General features: G+C 43.6%; 1 protein-coding gene across 1 annotated transcript in view; it reads right to left on the reverse strand.

Moving 5' to 3' along the window:
* The window catches only part of MMS19 (MMS19 homolog, cytosolic iron-sulfur assembly component), a 493377-nt gene that overhangs the window by 216669 nt on the left and 256687 nt on the right, over window positions 1-20021 (reverse strand). The gene's annotated exons all lie outside the window — the stretch shown is intronic.

Raw genomic sequence — 20021 nt, forward strand, 5'->3', positions numbered from 1 at the left:
CTGTATCTCACAATGCTGAGGTCAGTAACATCAACTTGCACTTATATCGATTTCATAATATTGGCTCCCAACAAACCTCAATACAGCCATACATAGGGAAGCATACTCTTTAATTCTATATCCGTTGCTTTCATGATATGTTCGTAGTGGATATTACAGAGTATACGTAACTGCAGGTCGATAGAAAAAAATATAAATTTTTCAATATTTTGATAAAATGACCAATAGGATTTGCGTTAGTCTACAATAGGTAAATGTGCCATCAACCTAATTAACAAAAAAGTTAGACGTGTGCATTACAATTTTATAAGAGTAACTTCTTTAATTTTAACATCGCCAAAAAGGCATCTTCAAATAGTACATCAATTTGATTTGCCAAGCACTATGAGAGAAAGTTTGGACAAAGGTAAAGAAAGTGTTAAATAGCAGGTGGCAGAAGAAGAGCGATGAAGGAAGGCCAGGAGATTGAATTAACATGTCCATATGCATTAGAAGAATTCACTTTCCACTAACAAAATGAAAATATTATGAAAACAATGTAATTTAGTTACACATAACGTAACAGGCAAAAAGATGTCAATGAATTGAGTACAAAATGTAATTAAAATGTCGGCAATGACATGATTAGAATCAGAGTAAATAAAAAAGCATTTATCATTTGGAACAATAATATATGTATGATATCCAAGCACTTCCCTCCTCAAAGATCAATTTCTATATCCTAGTTCTCATGTACAACATACTGAGTTAGACATCCCATGCGAAGATAGTTCTCTATAAATCACACTGTTGATTCTTCAATCTAAAGCTTATAGATTAACAAATTAAAATAATTGGACCAGAGTGCACATCACAGATACAAAAACCCCAAAATAGTGTTATATTTAGTGTCACAATATAGTACACCGCTGCAAGGGACACTTGAATAATAAGCATGACACTACAAATCTGTAGCCCTTTGCATTAATTATTAATTCTGTTTAGCTCTTGTAGCTCTAAACAGTGAGACGGTATGTCCATCAATGTGAATGACACACCTTGTTTTCCCTCAGTCTTCTTTGAATCTTGGAAGGCTGTCCAAAGGTGCATAACAGCATCAAAATATCAGATTTTTCTAAATGTATTAAGTTATTGATTATTTATCATAACCTAGTCTGCCAATTGTCAAACTAAAAGCATTACTCTTTTAGGGATAACATTGCCTAAGCCAGATTTTATATGCAATACATTCCGTGTACAATTCTTCGCATTACAGGTTTAGCCCCCATTTGCATAATATATCAAGGTGTCATTTAATCATTAATAACTTGAATGTTGTAATGACGCTTTCTACTTTGTCAAAAAGAAGCGATGATGGACGGAATGATGAACAATGGAAACATTCGCCCCCAGTCACAGAGGTCTGGGGTTAATCTATTTTTTTTGCCCACCACACCACCCCAGTTTGGACCCAGCCATATGCAAATCAGTCTTGACCCTGTTCCACATGGTAACAAGTCCAGGGCTCTGACTGTTTGAGGACCCCCCCTTAAGCTCTTCCTTGACTGCTGTGGGGTCTATACATAAGCTGATAGCACACCTGTGGCACACAGAGATGTGCCTTAAAATATTCTAGGAGTTGTTTGAGTGCCACTTGGAGTCTATTCCCATTTAGGGAGTCGACCCAGCTCGAACTGCCAAGCCAGGTTTCTACTTTTTGCCATACATTTGTATTAGCCAACTTCATTCAATGTTTTAAGGCTTATTTGAGGTATTCAGCTTTCCCAATAAATAATGTCAGAAGAAGGGGGAAATGACAGAAGGAGGCAGCCACACCATAACTTTCTTCTGCAGTTTCAAAAATGTTTTAACGTGTGTTTCTAATACCCAGTTTAATGGTACTCAACATAAAAACCTGAAAGGAAAGAAGTTATGTTGGCATTGTAGGAATGAAATTTCAAATTAATCTGCCAGTCATTAACTAACAGCAATACGTCTGTACCCCACTGAGGCATTTTGCCGATAGATAAGCTATACTCAGTCCTTTTTTCGATTTCAGCACTCCCCTCCATAAGAGAGGACAGGCAGGCCAGTGCACAGTACATCTACAGGCACTGTAGGCCTGGTTTCCAGGACGCAGTTCCTCAGGATTCAATAGCTCCTTTTAGCTCTGACTGTTTAAGGACCCCCTTGAGCTCTTCCTTGACTGCTGTGGAGACTATACATAGGCTGGTAGCACAGCTGTGGCACACAAAGAGCTGTTCCTTAAAATATTCTGGGAGTTGTTTGAATGCCACTTGGAGAGGAGAGACTGAGGCTGGGTACCCTTGAAGAGGGAAGTATCCCTGTGGTTTGTACAGGTTCTGCAGTGCCAGGAGCTTCACTAAGATTTCCTCCCTCAGTGTAAATTCTTTGTGTAGCTTAGATAGCCACTTCTGAGCATTTTTCAAACAATCTCTATGAAAAGGTGGAGGAGGAATACTATTAACCTTCCAAATGGGCTTCTCAGGGCTACAGACTCTTAGATGACAAAAATGTTATGTCTGAGAACCTGCAGCCCATGGGAAGGCAGTGTCGGCTCTTGGAAGCACAAAACCGAGAACACCTACCTAGAGTGTAAGGTCTATCCAGGATTCCAAAAACATCAGAATCTAGGGGGCTCAAAGATACTAAAGCACTGCTTAACAGCAAAGCTAAGAGGTAATTAGATTATTATATTCCTTTGGATGCTTTAGAACTGCTATGGGATGCCTTTCTGCGAAATGCACGTACTCCCTTGCATGCCACCCTGCTTCTAAGAGGCTGTTAAATTAACTGACCCTGATCTAGAATAGAACTATGGAGCAGACAACTCTGACTTGTCAAACAAAGAATGCAGATAAACCTGGCCATAGTCCACCAATGGGGTTAAAAACTTCTGGGTCTATGCTGCAGACTTGGAGCATTGGAAGCGGTTCCCTGTATGTTTGGACTGGAAGACCTCCTCCATTCTAGGTCCTAAAAATAGGCGCTTGTAGAAAAGGTGACTCTGTTAGTGGGCAGTAGAATCTGTACATCTTTCAACCAGGTGTGTGAAGCACCCATAGGTACTGACAATAACCCCCAGACTCAAAACTGCCCCACCCTCTCCCCAACTGGCCATTTTGGAGATTATGGTACGGCAAAATTACCTGCTTGGAGCAGTGGTAAGCTGAATTCTCCTGGGAACAAGGTACTAACGTGCTCCTCGAAGGCTGGGCTTGCACAAGACTGTAAGGTATGCAGCAACACAGGTCATTGCAGGACTTGGCAGAGGGACTGGGATAGACAATAGGTGGATTAATAACCACTGGTCTCTGGATTGATCATAAGATACAAGAATCCCCAAATTGGCCCTAACTGGGCGGCAACAGTGCCTATTGGACTACTTCCTGAAACCAAGTAAAGTCTGCTTTTATCTAAGAACGAGTGGATATAAAAGAACTGCAAAACAAAGTAGACTAGGTATGGAGAAACACTTTCTGCCTCACTTTCTGAAAGCAAGAAGGCGGCTTTCATAACTATTTTTTGCAAACAGAAAGAACTATAATCCTCTCACACGCACATGTCAAAACCAAAACATGCAAGGCAACTCCTCTTCTCTGAAACAGTGCCTGTAAAAAATCCCCAGCAGCAGACATGTCAAATACTTTAGCGCAGTGATACTCAAAGTGCGGCCCTTTTGACCTTTACATGCGGCCCACAGGGCAGCAGTAGCACGAGGCTGCTGTTTACTCGACTTAACAGGCAATACTTTATTTAAACACTATTGAAGATAACGAAAGGAAGTAAGGAATGTGTCCTGAACCACTTAACTGCAGGAACACTTATTTTTTAATAAACCTTGCAGCAAATGTCTGCAACTATGATAAAGGTTCTTAAAAATTCAAAAAGTGTATTTCATTTACATGCAGGACCATTTCATTTTACTACATCAGATTATATCAGTGCATGGAGAAGTAATTTTTTTTTTTAAGAACAATAGATTTCACACATAAGTTCAGAAACATTTATTCTTACCCCCACCTTGATAACAATGCCAATAGTGAATTGAGAAGCAATTCGGTTATCTGCACTATTTGATTGACATGATTTGCTGTTATACATGAACAGCTTCATAGTTTATTAAATCAAACACAGGAGAACAGTTCGCACAGCACACATACTGAAGTCATGCATTGTGAAGTCCACCTACATACAATAATGAAGAAAATGAAAGGAACGTGAAATAAAACAATTGCCTAGGATCACACAATTTGGTAAAGTGAGGAAGCTGGGATGTTTTCTGGTTTCACATTGAGCAATTCAGCCACTAGCTTTATATGCTTTGCTGCCCACTACACCAACCATACCGCCACAACCCCTCCCCATCCAGAGCCCCCCTCCCTTTGATCACCATGCTGCTAGCATCAGTGCAGCCCCCGGTCACACCACAGACCAAACTTTGTGGCCCCTGGGAAAATGTTTGCGAATACCCATGCTTTACCGGTATCAAACTCGGAATGGACTGAGCTGCTGCAGGAATCTTTAGACAAAGGTTTCCCTTGGCTCAGTGAACCTGACTGCGGCATCAACGAATATGGAAATGCAACGTTTAATGGGTAAGATTACCTCCTTTCAAAAACAGCTGACATCCATAGACCATAAGCTCAAGGATGTTGAGAAACGAGTGGATAACCAACCAGAAAGGGGCCTGGAACTGTGGAAACTGCATAGAAAAAACACTAAATTGGAAGACAGAAGCCACAAAGACAATCCAGTTCACTGAAGTACTGGAACAGTTTGAGAAAAAAAGGCGACATTTTTCCAATGCAGACTTGTTCCCAACTTACTTCACGTAACTTTCAACCAACCTTTTGAATTTCAACAAGCCCACCCCGTCAGACAGTTTGCTGTTTGAGGCAGCAATAGGCAAGGCAAATATTAATGATGCCAAAAAAACATGGTCTGCACATATCTGAAAACAATCAAGTGTATTTTCCAGACTGGAAGGAAGGATATCTCATCAAAATGCCCAAGAAAGACGACCTGAGTAACTGCGCTAAATACAGAGGGATTACTCTTCCATCAACCCAAGGCAAAGTGTTTAACAGACTCATCCTGAACAGTATGAAGGAACAAGTTGACGCTCAATTGCAAGACCAGCAAGTTGGGTTCTGCAAAGATAGATGCTGCACAGACCAGATTGCAACACTGCACATCATCAAGGAGAAGTCGATGGAATGGATATCTCCCCTCAATTTCAACATCCTCCACTATGAGAAGTCATTCAACAGTGTGGACAGAGATGCTTTGGAAACTCCTCTGCCACTATGGTACACCAGATACCCTTGTAAGAATCATCAGGAACTGTTACGAGGTAATGACCTACAAGATAGACCATTGAGGACAACTCAAGGAAGCCTCCAAAGTGAGGAATGAACTCCCCCAGCGTTGTTTGCTCTCGCCTTTTCTCTTCCTGCGGACCACAGACTGGATCATAAAGGCATCCACCACAAGAAAAAGAAATGGGATTTAGTGGACACCTTGGACACAGTTCGACAACCTGGTCTTTGCAGGTGACCTAGTCTTACTCTACCATACGCATCTACAGATGCAAGAGAAGACTGACAAAGTGGGAGCCACATCAGCACAACATGACCTCTACATCCATAGGGAAAAAAAAAAAAAAAAGATCCTGAAAGCTAACATGGCCAGCACAACTGCAGTCACTCTTGCAGGCAATGCACTGGAAGAGGTTCAGGCCTTCACCTACTTGGGCAGACAACCAGGGCAGCACAAATGCCAAAGTAAAGGCAAGAATCATCCCTCATTCAGCTAAAGAAGATCTGATGCTCCAAGCACCTAACGCTGCTAACCAAGATCAGGCTTTATAACACCAACTTAAAATTAGTCCTTCTGTATGGAGCAGAAATTTGGAGCAAAACAGGGACCACCACCAAACCTTCATCAACACCAGTCTGAGGAAAATCCTCCAAATCCGCTGCCAAACACCATCAGCAACGTGAAACTATGGCGGCAGACTTTCCAAGACAATGGGCCTGATCGGTGACACCCTCAGCAAGCCGGCATCAAAACATCACCAGGCAAGCCCTCACCTGGAAACCTCAAGCTAAAGGAAAAGAGGAAGGCCAAGAAAGCACCTGGCGTTGAGGGTTCAATGTTGTTTTCAAAGAGATTGGCTACATCGGGAGTCAGATTGAAAGAAAAGCTCAGGGCAGTGATGGCTGGAGAGTCCTGGTTGATGGCCTAAACCCAGAAGGAATAGTAGGCATAAGTAAGTATTCAAACTCTGAGTGGGAATTATACAGATGTAAGGGGTCATTTAAAATCATAGTAGTAGTCCTTGCTGCTCACAGACATAGGTGATAAGCGTAGAAAGGAAGTCCTAATCCTGGGGAGAGGAATATGAGAAGAGTGGATGGTGGGGATTAAAATGGGGAACAGGATAAGTAATCCTACAGTTTTGTCCAAGGTGATTAAGGTCTGGTCCCGTTACAGCTTAATTAGGGTAGGGTAGCCATGGAGGAGCTTGGGTACCTAATTACCATGGTTTATAGTTTATAAGTGTTCAGGGCAGACCAGGAACACTGAACGCAAATAACATTGCTATTATGCTAGCTGGATAATTCAAAAGACTAAGGTGATGCTATGTACAAATGAGAAGCAGGTATCCACAGATCAAATGCATTTCACTCTGGAGAACTGCCAAGATGTAATTATTGGTTGACATGTGGGTCGGAAAGGGTGGTGCCATAGGTTGGGACATCACTAGTAGCTTCCAGTTCATAGTTTAGAATAGTAGGTTGGTATATTTGGGATTTAGACACAGCATTAACATATGGGTGTTACCACAAGTTCATACTCCTACTAAATAGTTCAGGAAACGGTTCCTCAGCAGCGGAGGAGACAATTATCAAACTTCCTGGTACAAGAAATGCTCTACACCTTGTCTCTGCTACTCAAGACTCATGAGAGAGGTTAATAGTGTGATGGTGCATTTCAGAGGGAGAGAGGTGTACACTAATGGTACTTGTCTAGTACGGGATATATGAGGATATCAGGGTGTGCAGTAGTGTTTTCAGACCTACACAGTATTTTACCCAGGGCACAAACCAGATGCACCAGAAGCTCAATACCACAAGGAAAAAAGTAATTGAGGGACATACTGCATGTATACTTAACATGGCTAACAGCACCAAGAAATCGACGACAGTGACCTCACTCAATGTTAATGGCTTAACATTCTACATAAAGCGGAAAAAGTACATGCATTCCTGGAAAATACAAGACCAGGCCTAGCACTTGTCAAACGAGGAATGTGATATGTTACCTAGAAAATAGGTGAGAGAAGTAATCTATGCATGCACATGAAAGGGGCTGATGCCCCACAAAACACCCCATTAAATCATAGGAAAGGGGGACTAGCTACAATAATCCAGAGCTCACTACTAGTCAAAACAATACGCACATGGTCAGATGTTGAAAGCAGATATAAATTTGCTAAGCTCCGAATACAGGATACTCACATTATTGGAAAGTCGATTTATGCCCCAGTCGGCCAAAACTAGACTTACTGATAAAGACATGATAAAGACAAGTGTGTTTTAAAAGACATTATCTTGGATAATAACCTGGTTCAGGCCTGGAGACTCAGATACGCAGAAATGGGATTAAATATTTACTTTGGGTCCCATGCAACCCGCATCAGTTGAGTATTTTTGACAACATCTAATGTAACAAGACAACTGCTGAGGGCCTTTATTATCCTAGGGAGAGTGTCAGACCATGATTTAATAGAAGTGGAACTGGGCCTAGATATAAACATACCACTGCGAGGCCAATCACGTATGAATGTGTCTAAATATAGAGATCCAAAAGGCAAACAAGATGGATGCTCCCATGTGTGAAGTTTTTTTTTTTTTAGAAGCCAATGATGGATCCTCAGTGCACATATTATGTGGAGCTGGGAGAGAATGTATTAGACATGAACTGAGAGACTCTGCTGTCATCAAGAGGAAACAAAAACTACTGACGCACAAACAGAATCATCTGTTAGCTCCTCAACATCAACATGTGCCAAGTCATCCACTCAGGCTACACTGACAGCACTAACTAAAGCCAAATATCATTAAAATATGCTGTGCACTATACAAGCAGAAACTGCCCTCTTTAGGCAATGCCAAAGACACTGTGAGAAGGGGAAAAAACAGGACAATTATTGGCTACCCAGCTATGACAGACTGAATCCAGTTCAACAATTCCAACAGTACATAATAGTAAGGCCGAACTGTTGACAAGTCTGACTGATATAATGGAGATATTTTGTACCTATTATAAGACACTATATAACTCGGATGGCCAAAATACATTGGTGCATGAAGCTGAATTGACTCTTGATCAAAAAAGGTTAGAAATGGATAGATCAGAAGATGAGATTCTGAAAGCAATACAATATATGACAGCAGGTAAAGCAACAGGAGAAGACTGTTTTCCCACAGAATTGTCATAACATCATCCAACTACTGACTGTCCCATTGCTAGCATCAGTTTTTAAGGAAATCCATGAAAAAAGATACATCGCTGGATGACATTACAGGAGCAAGAACACTGTCAAACCTAAAACAGGTAGAGAACAGTTAGAGTGCTCTGATTATAGACCTATATCACTTATTACAGCGGATGTCACAATCTCAGTACAAATTCAGGTGATTCAGTAAAAGAAACTGATACCTCCCCTCATTCACCAACCCAAAGTACGATTTACACAGGGGCATTCTGAGGGCTAATCGCCTAGTAAACTTATGCACATAATGTGGCAGGTGAAAGATTGTGTAGATGAAAAAAGTGTTGTTATCCCTAGTTGCCAGAAAGGCATTTCATCGGTTGGAACAGAAATACTTGTTTTGTACCATGGAATTTAATAGGAATAGGCATTATTTTCATAATATGGATCCAGGTGATGGACCATAACCTGACAACCTCAGTTAACTGTGGGGGTTTCTGCTCCTCATACTTTCGGCTATATTAATGAACCATACTGGTTTGCCCTCTGTCAACCCTGCTGTTCTTGCTTGCCTTTAAGCCCTTAGCTACTGGGCTACAGAAAGATGACCACATTAAATGGATAAACGACGAACTTGAGGAAACATAAGGCTTGCATTACATGGAAACCATACTAGAGACCCTGTCATGTCCACTGGATTCTGCACTGGCCTTGATGAAAGTGAATAATTCCTTCTGGAGATTTTCAGGGTCCTAAATAAAATCGTCAAAGTGTGAGAGCCTTACCAATGACTTGGCCATGATGCAGGCATCAACAAAGACCCTATCCTTCAAATGGAAACACACACAAATGAAGAATATATATATATAACTGAAAGAATTAAAGATATAATAACATTATAACATTGCCATTAGTGGACAAAACAAAAACAAACTTTAAAAAATGGTCCAGCTTAAACCTGTCACTAAGAGGGGTGGTTCAAATCACTAAAACAATTTAGAGCGCTGTCCCCAGATTTATTTATGTATTAGTGGACAAAACAAAAACAAACTTTAAAAAATGGACCAGCTTAAACGTGTCACTATGAGGGGTGGTTCAAATCACTAAAAAAAATTTAGAGCGCTGTCCCCAGATTTATTTATGTATTTGGAATGTTACGGTTGGTGATTCCTAAAATACTCTTGCAAGAGAAAGAAAAGTACATCAAAATGTTTATATGGGGCAGAGAAAGGCACAGAACGAAAAGTTCAAAATTGGATACTACTACAAAATCTGGGGGCTCAAGGTTACAACACAGAGTCCTATTGGTTAGCGCTTTATTGGCCCACTCTATCTACATGATTAAAACACATACAGATATACCAATGTGGATCAAGGTCACATAAGCTAATAAAAGTCCTAGAAAGTTTACAATCTAAAGCACCATTGAAGTGGAACACAGATATTAGGATGCAGAAGGGAGAAATTGGCTGGTCAATATGGAAAGGCCATACAATACACATAGACCATATGCTTAAAAATTGTTCAATAAAAAATTCCTAGAACTCATTTAAGAAAGCAACATACCACCAATGCAAAGGTGGAGACATGCCCAATGGTTACATGCTTTGAAATATAGGCTAGGCATGACTTCTGGAACGCTGCTGCCCTGCCAGTTAAGTCAAAGTAATGCACCCTGATCCCAACCCCTTAGCGTACATAACATCCAGATGCCCATGAACAATGGAAAAATAGACACATTCTTTTCAAAATATTTCAAGGATGAAAGGCATCAACAGATCTTTGAAAACTTGCTAAGAAAACTGTTAGATATAAACGGCATTCTCACAGATACTTGTTCATTTGAACGAGGCCATGGTGCCAGGTAACCCAATATTTCCGGAAAGTTTGACAGCAAACTATTGGGTTTTCGCACCAAGCCAAAAGTGACCGGTCTATGGAGTGCAAACGCTAGTTATTTATTGAGGTGGATATCAAGATAGAGGGAGCTAACCTTCGTCAGAGACCCGGTCAGTTGCTGATGGTGGTCTGTTTGACAAGCTCTTACTAAAGGAGCTCAGTAAATGTCATGGCCTTTACTTCAGTGGTTAAAGTTCACACCACTAATAGCAAAGTTTTGGGGCTCACATTTTTTTGCCAGGGCCGGGGATGAATCAGGGGGAGCTCAACTAGTCACGAAAACTTTCAAGCATCCCAGAACAACCATGGCTGCTCAAAGGTGGTCATGTCCCAAGACGAGAAAAACATGTGGGGCTTTCTTCCCCATCAGAGAAGATTACAGAGAGGACCCTTGAATTAATAGGAGCTACTAATGGCAATGGAGTTACTATGATGGGGTTAGGATTAGACCTTTCCAGCTCCCCAAGGCAGGGCCAACAGACATGCCACCTATGTCTTTTTCAAAGGAAGAGTGTGAGTTGGTAGATGCAGAGGTGGTGGAGCTTGAAGCTATTTGGGGGGGAAACTGCCTGGTCTAGTTTATACCCCAGAGATAAAAGAAGCAAGTTATTTCTAGTGGCAGCACTGAGGATTATACCACCCAGCAGCAGACTACGCTAGCCCCACCCAGGACCAGAAAGATGTGGATTGAAAGGAATAAGTAATGCCTTACTTTTGTTAGTTAATGGTTCACATTTATTTTAATACTCTCATTTTAAATGTCTTTAGTGAGCGGGCCCATTTTTGGTATTTGAGTTAAGTCACACTTAAGCTTTGTAATTTTTTATCCACACAAAACGTCCAGGACAAATTTGCATTTTGTTTCCCCACATGTTGGGGACTGTAAAGGGAACCATGCCCTGTAGTTTCCCCCAGGGGAGCTAAGAAACTAAAGGTACAATTGTGTGGTTTATTTTTATTTGTTTTTTTAAATGGAAAAAACAGTTTTTGTGCAAGACAAAGTGTCTGTTTTCTTTTTTTTTAACTGGCAAACGGTTTGCTGTGCTAAAACTGCCCTCTTCCCAGTTTTCATTAACAAGGCAGTATTATGAAAAAGAAATAAAAAAATATATATTATTTCGCACCACAATATTTGCAATATTCCAAATGCAGGTCAATATTTTCTATATTGCAGGTTTTGATCTACTTGCAATTTGTGAGAGAAAGTGGTGTGAAACCCAATTGTGAATCTGGAAAAATGAACAAGTTACTTAACATCTGTAATGATATTTCTGGCGATGACCTCTAGACGAGCAGATTCCTTTCCCAATGAATATCCTTTGGCACTGGATTGAGTCTACCCTGCTCTGGTAAGCGGCTTTTGGCTATATCTAGGCATCAAGCAGCCTGTGCACATGACATTACAGGACCCTTATAGCACCACCCTGGTGTTCTGATGTCAGCTTCTCGTATATTTTTTCCAAGCCCTTAGAAGCAGAGACAAGGTGAGCTGTAAGTTAATGATGGATATGAAATGCAACAACCAAATGAAGAAAAAAAAGAAATAGAACCTTATTAGTTAATATGATGACTACAACCATTTAACTGTATGATGGAGCGGCTGATCGGTGAGAAGTATCCAGGCAGACAGAGTATCCATCACAAACATTGTTATTAAAAGTAAGTAACTTGCTGCTCAGATGGATCTTTATACCTGTATATTCCTCACCTTTTGAATATATACAACAGCAATATCCCTTTCAGGTAGAGGGTCTGAAAGAATGGTCACACTAAAAAGTCATTTAGCATTGAAGGGGTGAAATGGCCATCTTTTCTCACTTCAAATGCTTGGCAAATGTGTCAACTGAAGCCCATGCCACTGCATTTCCAGGATAAGCACTCCGCCACTGCATTTCCAGGATAAGCACTCCCCTGTACAACCCAAAGTAGTCATCTATGGATGAGACAACTGGGATAACATCTGGAGGTCCCTTTCTAGCAAGGGCATAATACATTTTGATACTGTAAAGAAATGGCTCCCTGTTGCAGTTACCCCCACATTTTGCCTGATACTGATGCTGACTTGACTGAGAAGTGTGCTGGGACCCTGCTAACCAGGCCCCAGCACCAGTGTTCTTTCACCTAAAATGTACCATTGTCTCCACAATTGGCACAACCCTGGCACCCAGGTAAGTCCCTTGTAACTGGTACCCCCTGATACCAAGGACCCTGATGCCAGGGAAGGTCTCTAAGGGCTGCAGCATATCTTATGCCGCCCTGGGGACCCCTCACTCAGCACAGACACACTGCTTGCCAGCTTGTGTGTGCTAGTGGGGATAAAATGACTAATTCGACATGGCACTCCCCTCAGGGTGCCATGCCAACCTCACACTGCCTGTGGCATAGGTAAGTCACCCCTCTAGCAGGCCTTACAGCCCTAAGGCAGGGTGCACTATACCACAGGTGAGGGCATAGGTGCATGAGCACTATGCCCCTACAGTGTCTAAGCAAAACCTTAGACATTGTAAGTGCAGGGTAGCCATAAGAGTATATGGTCTGGGAGTCTGTCAAAAATGAACTCCACAGCTCCATAATGGCTACGCTGAATACTGGGAAGTTTGGTATCAAACTTCTCAGATAAATAAACCCACACTGATGCCTGTGTTGGATTTATGAAAAAATGCACACAAAGGGCATCTTAGAGATACCCCCTGTATTTTACCCAATTGTTCAGTGCAGGACTGACTGGTCTGTGCCAGCCTGCTACTGAGAGACGAGTTTCTGACCCCATGTGGTGAGGGCCTTTGTGCTCTCTGAGGACAGAAACAAAAGCCTGCTCTGGGTGGAGGTGCTTCACACCTCCCCCCCTCCAGGAACTGTAACACCTAGCAGTGAGCCTCAAAGGCTCAGGCTTCATGTTACAATGCCCCAGGGCACTCCAGCTAGTGGAGATGCCTGCCCCCTGGACACAGCCCCCACTTTTGGCAGCAAATCCAGGAGAGATAATGAGAAAAACAGTCACTGGCCAGTCAGGACAGCCCCTAAGGTGTCCTGAGCTGAGGTGACTCTGACTTTTAGAAATCCTCCATCTTGCAGATGGAGGATTCCCCCAATAGGAATAGGGATGTGCCTCCTCCCTGAGGGGAGGGGGGCACAAAGAGGGTGTAGCCACCCTCAAGGACAGTAGCCATTGGCTACCGCCCTCCCAGACCTAAACACACCCCTGAATTGAGTATTTAGGGGCTCCCAGAACCAAGCAAGATAGATTCCTGCAACCTAAGAAGAAGAGGACTGCTAAGCTGAAAAACCCTGCAGAGAAGTCGGAGACACCAACTGCTTTGGCCCCAGCTCTACCGGCCTGTCTCCCCACTTCTAAAGACACTGCTCCAGTGACGCTTTACCCAGGGACCAGCGACCTCTGAATCCTCAGAGGACTGCCCTGCTCTAGAAGGACCAAGAACTCCTGAGGACAGCGGCTCTGTTCACCCAAGACTGCAACTTTGTAACAAAGGAGCAACTTTAAAACAACTTGCCTTTCCCGCCGGAAGCGTGAGACTTGCTACTCTGCACCCGACGCCCCCTGCTCGACTTGTGGAGAACAATCACTTCAGGGAGGACTCCCCGGCGACTGCGAGACCGTGAGTAGCCAGAGTTGCCCCCCCTGAGCCCCCACAGCGACGCCTGCAGAGGGAATCCCGAGGCTCCCCCTGACCGCGACTGCCTGCTCCTCAGATCCAGACGCCTGGTAAAGACTCTGCACCCACAGCCCCCAGGACCTGAAGGATCCGAACTCCAGTGCAGGAGTGACCCCCAGGAGGCCTTCTCCCTTGCCCAGGTGGTGGCTACCCCGAGGAGCCCCCCCCTTGCCTGCATCGCTGAAGAGACCCCTTGGTCTCCCATTGAAACCTATTGAGAACCCGACGCATGTTTGCACACTGCACCCGGCCGCCCCCATGCTGCTGAGGGTGTACTTTCTGTGTGGACTTGTGTCCCCCCCGGTGCCCTACAAAAACCCCCCTGGTCTGCCCTCCGAAGACGCGGGTACTTACCTGCTGGCAGACTGGAACCGGGGCACCCCCTTCTCCATTGAAGGCTATGCGTTTTGGGCACCACTTTGACCTCTGCACCTGACTGGCCCTGAGCTGCTGGTGTGGTAACTTTGGGGTTGCTCTGAACCCCCAACGGTGGGCTACCTTGGACCCAAACTTGAACCCCGTAGGTGGTTTACTTACCTGCAAAAACTAACAAACTCTTACTCCCCCCAGGAACTGTTGAAAATTGCAGTGTCTAGTTTTAAAATAGCTATATGTAATTTATGTGAAAACTGTATATGCTATTTTGCTAATTCAAAGTTCCTAAAGTACCTATCTGAAATACCTTTCATTTGAAGTATTACTTGTAAATCTTGAACCTGTGGTTCTTAAAATAAACTAAGAAAATATATTTTTCTATACAAAAACCTATTGGCCTGGAATTGTCTTTGAGTGTGTGTTCCTAATTTATTGATTGTGTGTGTACAACAAATGCTTAACACTACCCTCTGATAAGCCTACTGCTCGACCACACTACCACAAAATAGAGCATTAGAATTATCTCTTTTTGCCACTATCTTACCTCTAAGGGGAACCCTTGGACTCTGTGCATACTATTCCTTACTTTGAAATAGTGCATACAGAGCCAACTTCCTACAGATACAAAATACTTTCCACCTAGAGAAGGTTCTTTAGTGGATTGCTCCGCCCTTCTTGTTGGCTACATACTACTCCAGGAAGATCTAGCCTGTATAGACTCTCCTCCTCCTTGGTGGAATGTGGTGCTGGGAAAAATGTGGAAAGTGTAATGGACAGCTCCACACAGACTGTGGTAACTCCCTTTGGAAGGAAGGCCGCCTTAGTTCTCAGAATTAGCATGTCTGGGAAGAAACATGTGAATAAGGGCAGGCCAGGTAACACTTGTAATTCACCAATACGTTAAGCTGGCATGATGGCTACAAAAACACTGTTCTGAACAGCAAAAAGCACAACTAGCAGTTATGCATGAGCTCAAACTGAGCCCACGTTAAAAAAGTTAAGATGAAGGTAAGGTCCCACTAAGGCTTAATATAAGGGAAAGGAAGAAACATGACAGACACTTAAAAAAAAAAATAAACTCACAAATGGGAGACTTGAACAGGGATGGTTGGCATGGCAAACAAATAAATGGTGACAAGGCTGCAATATGGCCCTTAACTGCATTCAACTGCACAACTCTCCTGGGAAAATCAAAGTGCGATGTGCAAACTTTTTAAAGACATGCAAAGTGACTATTTTTTCGTTTCTGCACCACGCATCAAGCCTGTTACGCCAGTAGTTCCCAACCTTTTGACTTCTGTTGACCCCCACTTTATCAATACTGTAACCCCGGGACCTCCACTGAACCATTATTGGAATCCAGGAACCCCTACTTAGTCATTACTGATAGCTGGGGACTTAATCTGTTAAAATTATTAAATTTTCTAAGCAGTCGCGGACCCCCTGAGAAGGCTTTACAGACCCTCAGTGGTTTCCGCACCACAGGTTGGGAACCACTGTGTTACACAATCCAGCATAAACCAGCTTTGTGGAGGGGAAAACACCAAAAGGTGTTGACCAATGCCGGCAGCAGATGAAATGAGATCAGATGTCCCCACTCAATCTCCAGGGATGAAGATGGAGAAGATGGAGACTATGGAGGTTGGTATATAGGAACTGCCGCTCCTACTTACTGAGGAGGTCCATTCTGGGTAGAACCTGAAAGTTGGGGGGGGGGGGAACAGTCTCAGAAGATCTGTATACATCAGCCAATTCAATATACCTCACATTGGAGCTACTTTCTCAGTACTCAAAGAATCAAGGATTCTGAGGAAATGCAAAGTGTAAATAAAAATTACACGCCAACTAAATGTATCCCCAAAGGCTTGTGTAGCATAAATTGGAAGGCACAGGAGGGCAAAGGTGGTCAAGTACCATTTCTTGAGGGAAAAATCAATCATGTTGGAAAGATGATGTTGACTTTAGAGTATTGGGTCTTGTGTTCAACAAGCATGAAAAATGGTTGTTAGCTTGCTAGATCTTCTGCACAGGTTCATGGTCTCAAAGTTTTGCGACACAGAAGATGTGATTCTATGTCACCCTTCGTGCTCACAAACCACATTGTGGTTGTGTTGTCCACCAGGACCTGGACAGATTAACTGCAATGGATGGGCAAGAAGGCCTTCAGGGCCAGGTGTCTGCATCTTGAGAAAAGCGGACATGAAATCTTTGCTCCGTTAAATACCAGAAGTCTCTGATCTCTTGCTCCTACAGGTAGACACCCTACCCCAGGTGGAGGCATCAGTCAGCCCTGTGACCACCTCTGGTGCCAGACAAAAGACTTCCCACAGAAGAAGCTCTATCCTACCAACCACCACTGGAGACTGTCACAGTGCACTAGGAGATCCTGTCCTTCAAATGGGGGAGGGTCTGTGTGTTTGTGTGTGTGACCAAAAGAATGCAGGAACCAACAGGCGGAGAACTTCAAGACCAGAATCCAAGCCTATTCCTGAATTACCAAATCATATTACAAATGCCCTAAATCTCTGGAGGGAGGGAAGGCTCAGAAATGCTGTGACAAGTGCTGCCCTATGAACAGGAGGATCTGAGACAGCTTCAGGTGTGCCTTTGGAAGACTGATGTGGAAGTTCAAGTTGAAAAGCAGTGACGCTGTGGTTTCAAGTGGTCTGACACCAGCTGTGGCAAGCCTCCCTTGAGCAGACAAAATCCAGGAACTGGAATACTAGGACGTACGACCAGCGCAGATGTGCTGCAACAACTGCCATTACCCTGGTGAACACTCTGGAGGTCAATCTCAATTCAAACGTGATGGGGGAAGGGGACGGGGGGAGGCAGACAGGGGGGGTGCAAACTTGGAGTGGACGGAGCCTTCCATGAAGCACAGGACCTGGATGTGAAATGAAGCGTCCTGCAAGTAAAGGAATACCAACCAAACTCTGGCAACAAACGAAGCACCCGAACTAGGGACAGCACCTTGAATATTTTCTTGGAAAAGAACCACGATCAGTTGCAGACCGCCACACTACTTGGGAACAAGAAAGTAGTAGAAGGAGTAATATCCTTGCTCACCTTACTGTCCGGGGACCAATTCCACCATTTCTTTCTGCTTTATTGCCATGACTTCCTGCTCAGAATGCAAGTGTGTTCTTCTGACTGGGAGGGAGGAACTGGGGGCAAAAAGGAGGCTTTTGCTGGAAGGGCATAGTTCCTTACTATAAAATGTATGACCCACTGGAACACTGTAATGGTCAGGTCAACCAGGCCTCTTGATGGAGCAAAACCCTTCCTCCACAGGTCACATGTGTTAATTTGAGGAGAAACTAAAGTGGCTTGCCAGGAGGTGGGGAGGAAGATGAGCAGGAAAAGGACTGCTGGGCCGGTCTGCTCTCTGGTCTGCCACAGCTCCTGTATTACTGCACAACCTGGTATGAATGCTGATTTGCCTAGAAAGGTTGATGAACCAATACTGCAAACTTTTGAGTAACTACGAAACTTGCAGTACTGCCGCCATAAATCACCAGCAGTGGAAGCCAATCCCAAAGAAAGTCCCACAGCCCCAAACGATTTGACCCTCGCAAATGCAGAGTTAACCCTTCTGGGAAAACCCATCAAAATGCAAGTCCATCAAACTTGTCTGGACATGCTACGAGAAAGCTGTTAGACAAAAGCCAGCCTGTCCCCTAAGTGCCAATAAAGATTTCATGGACCCGGCTACCGAGTCCACCTTGACAAGGCAGACTCTGATCACGTGCTTTGCATAGACATGCCCTGCCATGACTACCTCTGCAAAGTTGTTTTTAAAATAGTCCAGGAGTTTTGGCACCACCATCTGCATTAGCTCTTCTAGGTCATGGGTGTATCTTGCCAGAAAGCAAGCAGGGTTGATGGATCTAAGTGCCAAGCTTCCAGCAGAGAAAACTTTCTTCCCCAGCGCCTACATTTTTTTTTCTATGTCAGCAGGTGCAGTAATGAAAGAGGCAATGTACTACTTAGTACATGAAGACCGGCAACACCAGGCTTTGTGGTGAAGGATGAGCTGACAAAATCAGGTGCTAATCAACACCGCTGCATATCTGTCTTTTCACTGACGGTGCCGAAGGAGACTTCTTCCAGGCTGCCTTCATGGGCTCCATAAGAGCTTTGTTAAATGGAAGCAAAACTCAGAGGATGCAGAAGCCGGATGGATGATCTCTGTTGAAAGACTAAGTTAGGAAGAGCTCCTCAGCAGCCATTTTTATGGCTTCAGTAAACAAAGACACCTCTTCATGAAGCAGGTCAGCGGTCCATGCAATTTTTACCTCTGGAGAGGAATCATGGCCATTAGCATTTTCTGCTGTGTCTGTGAGGAAGCATATTGGCTGCCTCATTGCCATCATCATGGTCACATTCAACAATATGAGATCCATGGAGCCCAAAGGCACACTAGAGGAAACCAATGCACCACAGAATGGCACCAGCATTGCTTGTGTGAAGGACCTATGCCAGTTTGGCACCAGGAACTCCGGATATGCCTGAAGATGGTTCAGCATCAGAGCAGGAAGTTATGTCTGGACAGAGATTGTTTCTCAGCTAAAGTGATGTCAATCAATTATGCCTCAGTGGTGGAGGGCCTAACTAAGGAGACCATCCTCTAGAGCCAGAACGGTGTCTGGGAGTGAAGACATCTCACCTACACCTCTTCCTATGCTTCCTCTTCCTCTTTCAATGACTTGGAAGAGAGCAATGATCAAAACTTTAATCTTGAGTGGAATGTAGCCAGCGATAAGACTGGCACTCACTGTGCATGCGCTATGAATAACTTCTCTTCCTGCTCCTTAATAGCCTTGGAGTGCATGAGGCCACACACTTTGCATGACTTGAAGTAATGCTTAGGCCCCAGGCACCACAAGCAACCTCATGAGCGACTGAAATGGACACCTGATCAAAACAGGGCGTAGATTCAGATTTCTTTGGTGGTGACATCCTGCCTGGCACAGCAAAGTTAAGATTTTTTCATGAAAAACTACTCAGACAGCATCTCAGGATCCGAGTCACATGACGCTGAAAAAAGGGAACTGACATTAGGGCCCCGAGTGACATTAAGGTAAGACCGGGAATGGCAGCACACACTGGGAATCCAGGGCATGCACTGCAGATTAACTGATGATTAATATCTCAAACAAAAGGTGCAAATGCTGCACATTAGGCAAACATTGTTTGGCAGCCTCATTAGCAGGGTACTAGTACAGAAGCTACACAAGAGAACAAAGCGTCATTTTTAATATTGAGTGGAAACCTTAAAACTAATCTACCCATCCCTCCAACTCCCCACCCATCCAGACACAACACAAAAGTACGACCCATTTATACGGCCTTTCAAAGAAGGAACTGTATTTAGCAGTCAGACAGGTGGGGTATCAATGCTCGGTAAGACATCAGGGTGGTTGTGTGGCATCAAGATTTAAGATGTGGAGATAGTGGATGGCTGTGGTCGGATGTCCAAGATGGTCAGACATCATCTTTGGCACATTCAATAAAGTTGTAAAGGATTGTGTCCCTTAGGTCACTAGGGGTATTACTGTAGGACGGAG

The sequence above is a fragment of the Pleurodeles waltl genome, chromosome 6, assembly GCF_031143425.1.
Source record: "Pleurodeles waltl isolate 20211129_DDA chromosome 6, aPleWal1.hap1.20221129, whole genome shotgun sequence".
Lineage (NCBI taxonomy): Eukaryota > Metazoa > Chordata > Amphibia > Caudata > Salamandridae > Pleurodeles > Pleurodeles waltl.